This window comes from Varanus komodoensis, unplaced genomic scaffold (genome assembly GCF_004798865.1).
Source record: "Varanus komodoensis strain SLA01 unplaced genomic scaffold, ASM479886v1 scaffold11, whole genome shotgun sequence".
NCBI classification, from domain to species: Eukaryota; Metazoa; Chordata; class Lepidosauria; order Squamata; family Varanidae; genus Varanus; species Varanus komodoensis.
The window spans coordinates 34,028,833-34,035,326 of record NW_025335317.1 but is presented as its reverse complement, the minus strand read 5'-3'; the positions used below and the strand labels follow the sequence as shown (position 1 = coordinate 34,035,326).

General features: G+C 46.3%; 1 long non-coding RNA gene across 1 annotated transcript in view; it reads right to left on the bottom strand.

Annotated features, from left to right (window-relative positions):
• The window catches only part of LOC123018158, a 6,440-nt gene extending 2,229 nt beyond the window's left edge, over positions 1–4,211 (bottom strand). The window contains exons 1-2 of the long non-coding RNA XR_006413733.1: positions 3,873–4,211; positions 1,453–1,558 (exon numbers count right to left, since the gene is read on the bottom strand). This is a non-coding gene — a long non-coding RNA (uncharacterized LOC123018158). The remainder of the gene's footprint in view (positions 1–1,452; positions 1,559–3,872) is intronic.
• Between the last annotated feature and the right edge of the window lie 2,283 nt (positions 4,212–6,494).

The following is a 6,494-nucleotide window of genomic DNA, read 5'->3' as shown; positions in this document are numbered from 1 at the left end:
AATCCCAAAGAAGGGCAATGCCAAAGAATGTTCAAACTACTGCACCATTGCACTCATTTCACATGCTAGCAAAGTTATGCTCAAAATCCTACAAGCTAGGCTCCAGCAGTATGTGGACCGAGAACTACCAGAAGTACAGGCAGGATTTCGAAGAGGCAGAGGAACTAGGGATCAAATTGTCAACACATGCTGGATCATGGAGAAAGCTAGGGAGTTCCAGAAAAGCATCTACTGCTTCATTGACTATGCTAAAGCCTTTGATTGTGTGGATCACAACAAATTGTGGCAAGTTCTTAAAATGATGGGAGTACCGGACCATCTTATTTGTCTCTTGAGAAACAACAGTGAGAACTGGGCACGGAACCACTGACTGGTTCAAAATTGAGAAAGGAGTTCAGCAAGGCTGTATACTGTCACCCTGTCTATTTAGCTTATTGCAGAGCACATCATGAGAAAGGCCAGGCTAGATGAATCACCAGTTGGAATTAAGATTCAACAACCTCTGATATGCAGATGATACCACTCTCATGGCAGAAAGTGAAGAGCCTCTTGATGTGGGTGAAGGAGGAGAGTGCAAAAATTGGCTTGAAACTCAACATTAAGAAAACTGAGATCATGGCATCCAGTCCTCTCACTTCCTGGCAAAAAATGGGGAAGAAATGGTGGTAGAGACAGATTTTATTTTCCTGGGCTCCACTATCACCGCAGATGGGGACTGCAGCCAAGAAATTAAAAGGCACTTGCTCCTGGGGAGGAAAGCTATGGCAAATCTAGTCAGTATACTCAAAAGCAGAGACATTACCCTGCCAACAAAAGTGTTTATAGTCAAGGCTATGGTTTTCCCAGTTGCAATGTATGGCTGTGAAAGTTGGACCATAAGGAAGGCTGAGTGCTGAAGAATTGAGGCCTTTGAATTGTGGTGCTGGCAGAAACTCCGAGTTCCTTGGACTGCAAGGAGATCAAACCAGTCAGTCTTAGAGATCAACCCTGACTGCTCTTTAGAAGGCCAGATCCTGAAGATGAAACTCAAATACTTTGGCCACCTAATGAGAAGGAAGGACTCCCTGGAGAAGAGCCTAATGCTGGGAACAATAGATGGCAAAAGAAGAAGGGGACGGCAGAGAATGAGGTAGCTAGATGGAGTCACTGAAGCAGTCGGTGTGAACTTAGGTGGACTCCGGAGGATAGTGGAGGACAGCAAGGCCTGGAGGAATGTTGTCCATGGGGTTGCAATGGGTCGGACACAACTTCACAACTAACAACAACAACCACATGAGCTTATGAATTATCCTCCAGATCAAAACATGTAGATTCAGGAGTTTTCTGCCAAGCATGGCAGTTGCTGCTCATTTGGAAGCAATTGTAAATCTGGGAGGCTATGAGCAGGTAAGTTAAAATGTTCTCATGCACACAAGGACTCACATATATACATATACATACATACACACTTACTTGATAACAGGATCCACTCTAATCCACTGCAAGAATTTACAACATGTGAAGACTGGTGGGAGGGGAAGGTAGAAGGATTCTTTGCGATCAATGTGCGCTGCAGCAGCTGTGAAGAATTAAGAGTTGTTGTTTTATGTAGCACAGGGCCAACATGCAAGATTTTTCAACCAATGCACGAATGAGACAACTAAGACTCCGTGGCCAGTCCCTTCCCTGAGTGCCATTCTGAAGCAGTGCACTGGGACCCGTGGCCGATAACCGTCTCAAGACACCTGCAAGGCACCAGGTAGGCGAAAGAAGCACTGTGTCTGAAGCATCTCTAGCAGCACTTTCCCGGTCTCCTAGAACTCTCCATTGGCAATGTTAACAGCCAGACCAACCAGGAAGCGTTCCATATGAACAGCACATAAACAGCCGAGGCAGCGTGGTGTGGTGGTTGGGAATGTGGGACTGGGACTAAGGCACTCTGGGTTCTAGGCTCCATTCAGCCAAGGAGCTCACTGGGTGACTTTGGGCCAATCACAAACTCTCAGCCCAGCCTACCTCACAGGGTTGTTGTGAGGATATGATTGAGAGAAGAATTGTGCAAGTTGCCTAGGGATCCTTGGAAGGAAAAAAGGCAGAATATAAATATAAAACAAACAAATGGAACTGTGGACAGGTGTGAGTAACTGCTTTAGATTGTTCAAAATTGACTATTATCACCATTTTTACACACACACACATAGTGGAGCTGTGCAGAAATGCTCGGGAAGCTGTATTTTTGTTGATTATATTTCTATACTGCACAATAGCTGGCACTGTCTGGGCATTCAACTGATATTAAAATCTTAACGTATGTTATAAAAACCATATACATAAAAATATAAGCATATACTACACAGACACATCTAAAAATTCTGAACACACTACAAAAATGGAAAAGCATTAAAAACTGCATCATATGTTGCCATATGAAGGAGGTCTTAATCTGGCACTGAAAAATGCTGATGTTGGCACCAGGTGGGTCTCATCAAAGAAATCATTCCATAATTGGTAGGCCACCACTGAGAAGACCCTCTTCCTCAGTGGCACCTTCTAAACCTTCCGTAAATTAGGCGATGAATGTAGGGCATGGACAGAGCCATGTCAGGAAAGCTGCTCCATCAGGTATTTCAGTCCCAAATCGTGCAAGGCTTTACAGATCAAGACCAGCACCTTTACTCTTGCTTGGATCTACACAGGCCACCAGTGCAATCAGGCCTCCTGGTCCCTGTTATCGATCTGGCTGCCACGTTTCATACAGACTACAGCTTCTGAACCATCTTCAAAGGCCACTGCACATAATCTACCCTGGAGGTTACTAGAGCACAGACGGGTTAACCTTGTCTAGAGGGGGAGAGAACAGCTGTGACACAAGCCAAAGTTGGCAGAAGGCACTCTGTGCCACTGGGGCCACCTCCGGAGACTGCTAACTCATGTTTTCATGGGAAATGGAACCCTATCCAGAAGGGTTAAAGTCCAACACTGATTTAGCATATCCACAGCCTCAACTGGTGAAGGATGAATAGAAGAAATAGAATTGCACACCATCACATCAGAAATGCTAAAACAGCATAACAACATTCATAAAATATAATAAAACAATTAATAATCAGATAAAATAGATAAAAATAACATAATAGATAATATCTCATAATAAGATATACCCACATATCCCAAATAAGTACAACTGAGAAAATAACCAACATTAAATTAAAATAAATAATCCCTAACAAAGTATTAAATTTTTCACCTGGTGCCTAAAAAAAGAAAGAAGAGTTGGTGCCAGCTATCTACGTATCCCTGGGGAGTGAATTCCAGAGTCTGGGCGCTGCTGCTGAGAATGCCCTCCTAGCCCTTTCCCCCTTGATCTCACTGGAGGACTTTTGAAGAGGATCTAAGTGGATGGGTAGGAATATATGCAGAAAGGTGCCCCCTCAGGCACCCTGCAAATAGTACCCATGGGCATCCAATTGAGCTGAACAGTGAGCGATTCGGCATCCTTCTAAACACTCCTTGCTCAGGAGCAAGCATGTGAGATGGAAATAAACAGAGCACTCATGTGCCGTTTCTGGGCTTCCCACTGGGCAGTCGGGCAGCCACTGTGGGGAACAAGATACTGGGCCCAATGGGCCTCTGAACTGGTCCAGCTGCCTCTTGCCATGCATATAGTTGCTGCAATATGATGTGGTTCTTCGTTGGCAGTGTGAAATCCTTTTATTTCTCAATAACAGCCCGTCCCTTCAATCGGCTGTTGGTTAGCCTTTCTCCCTCCCAACTTTAGTGCGTGCAAAGAAGAAAATGCACACAAAAATACGAAATGCCTTTAAGCAAGCATTGGTTTCCCCCAGCATATGCACACACCCTTTCCCACAGTCTTAATGATGCTGTCTGCCTACCTGGAGGAGAGAATCCCTGAAATCCTCTTGCATGACAGTGGCTTCCTTAGGACAAAGCATTCATGGGCTCTGCTCTTGCTCTCCTGGCCAGCTGAGGTTCTCCCTCTTATAATGCTGGCTAGGAAAGAGGGGAATGCCCACCACTGGGCCACTGTGAGCTCAGCATTTGCCAGGAGCTAATCACCACTCTCTGTCAAAACAAGCAGAAGGAAGTCAAGCACAGTCATCTAGGGGTTTTCATCAAGAAACAGGAACATTCTCCTGTTTCTCCATATTGAGAATCTGCTTACTTCCTCTGCTTTGGGCTGGAATGATGTCTCCCTGGATGTAGTGAGCAGAAACCTCCCATGTGAAATGCACTGAACCCCTTGCTTGCTCTTCGAAAAGAACAAATGGGGAAGTAAAACTTAGAAGCCACAATTCTCTTCCGAATTTGGTAAGACATGCAGAATGCCTCAGTGCTATGAGGCACCAAAGCCAAAGCATTGCGGTCTTCTGGAAAGCGGACGGTAGTGACACCGTGGCCACTGCATGAGCACACGCACAGCAAGCACTGACAGCAAGGAAGTGAGGCACACGGGAAGTTCACCAGTGCTCTCATCACCACTTTCTCTTGGTGTCAGTCCCTTAGGAAGACACTGGCGTCTTAGTTGTGGAGGGCCAGCAGCGCGGGGGATGTTGTGGCTTGCCCGCCAAAACAGCAGCTCCAGTATGGATGGTATTGGCAGGTAGTTATTCCTTAAAGAAGCTGGTGAGTACAGGGCAAACAGAGCTGATGTGCACATGCGCACACACCTGCGCGTACAAATGCCGGTCTTGTATAGCACTGAATGTTCTTCCAGCAGTCCTTCACTTCACCAGCTTGCAAAAACCCTTCAGTTAATCCTGTGTCCCATCAAGTTCCATGCATGAATATAAACCTGTGTTGTTTCCTCTGAATCGTTGTTTATCTCGGGATAAATTGGCTGTCCAGTTTTTCATTTTCTCAGATTCCCCAGCCTCTCTAGCCCTTTTCCTCTTCTGTTCTCCCCTACAATTTAGATCTTTTAACCCTCTTCAGAACCAAGTTGGGCACTTCAAACTGAATGCTCTTCCTTCTTAAAGAAATACGTGGCTGCTGAAATGCTTTCGGGAGCTCCATGACAGGCAGTTATGTCATAACTGAAGCTGTCAAAGGCCCGAGAGTGAAACTCGGGTGACCAGGTTGCAATCTCATACATGAGTATTTCCTGTCAGAGCCCATGCTATCCTGCTGAGGCTGTCCCTTACAAACTTTATTTCTGCCCTGGCTGGTTTCTTGGTTGCTATGGCTTAGGACAGGGATAGACTGATTTCAGGCTTGGGGGATCTATTTTGATTTTTACTAGAACCTCAAGGTCCACCAATTGGCACCCAGTCCAAAGACACACATTTAGAAATAACATATGCCACAGCGTCAGCATGAGAGTGTGACTAACCCTAAGTCTGAACCCATGTTTCTGCTGGTTGAATACCACAACTGAATGGTGCTCAGAGTCCTTCCATGTAAAAATCCATGCATGGATTCTCCCTTACCCCCACCTCTCCAATCTTCCTCTCCATCCTAGTTCACCCTCATTCCAGCTGGCCTCAGGTTGAGTCATTCCAGGCTGCAAAGGGAGAGAGCAGGGACCTTGTCCAGAGTGAGTAAACCCTCCACTCCATGCCCACTCAGGTTGCATGTGCAAGGGGACGAGTCTCTCGTTGCTCGTGGGCGTGAGACAACCATGCAGTGGGAGAAGCGGGATGCGAAGTGTGAGGTCAGCAGAGTTGCACAGCTAACCACCACACAAGAACATTTGGTGGTAACCATATGGGCAGGTGGTGGAAGAGTGCTGTGGCCCATGTAACCCATACAACACTCCCCCATGACTGGCTCACTCACCTCACTCTCTCAGGTATGCCAGAGGCTGAGGTCCCCTTCTCGTCCTGGCCATTTTTTTAGCTGTCCTTTGCTGTGACCTGATGCTGTTAACAGTTCTTAATGGGTAAGGCAGAAAAGGAGGGACCACCTCTGTTGAGAGAGGTATGTAACTTTCTGCTTCAATGTGGCTGATGGTCCTTCTTTCATATTCAATACTTTCACATATAGCATGAGAATGTGAAATGTTCTCCTTAACCCACAGGACTAGGATCTCACACACAACCTAACTGGTCTTGGATGTCTATGGTATCATCTCTAAGATGACAGATGCCCTGTGGCATATGTCTTCCCATTCTGAAGTGGGCCCAAGCCTCAGGCAGAGATCTGGTGCCATGGGTATTCCAGACATCCTAGAGATTCTCCAAGCAAGCCTATCCTCTGGTTTCTGGTCCAATACCCTTTGGAGGCAGGTAGCAGCCCTAGGTCCCAACCTGGAGAACTCAAATGGGTCCCCCGGGCTCTCATTCTTGTGTTAACAGGTTCCTGACGGCACCTAATCTATCCACTCCCAGTCCATACGTTTCCTCGGAGCTCAAATACAGTGCTCAGAGCCCTTACCAAGGCTCTGATTGAGCCTATGGGGGCAGCACTTTCATGGTTTTAACTCTCAGAACAATATTCTTAGCTGCCATTACCTCAACTTGAAGGGTTTTGGAATTGAAAGCCCTTCACTCTGATAG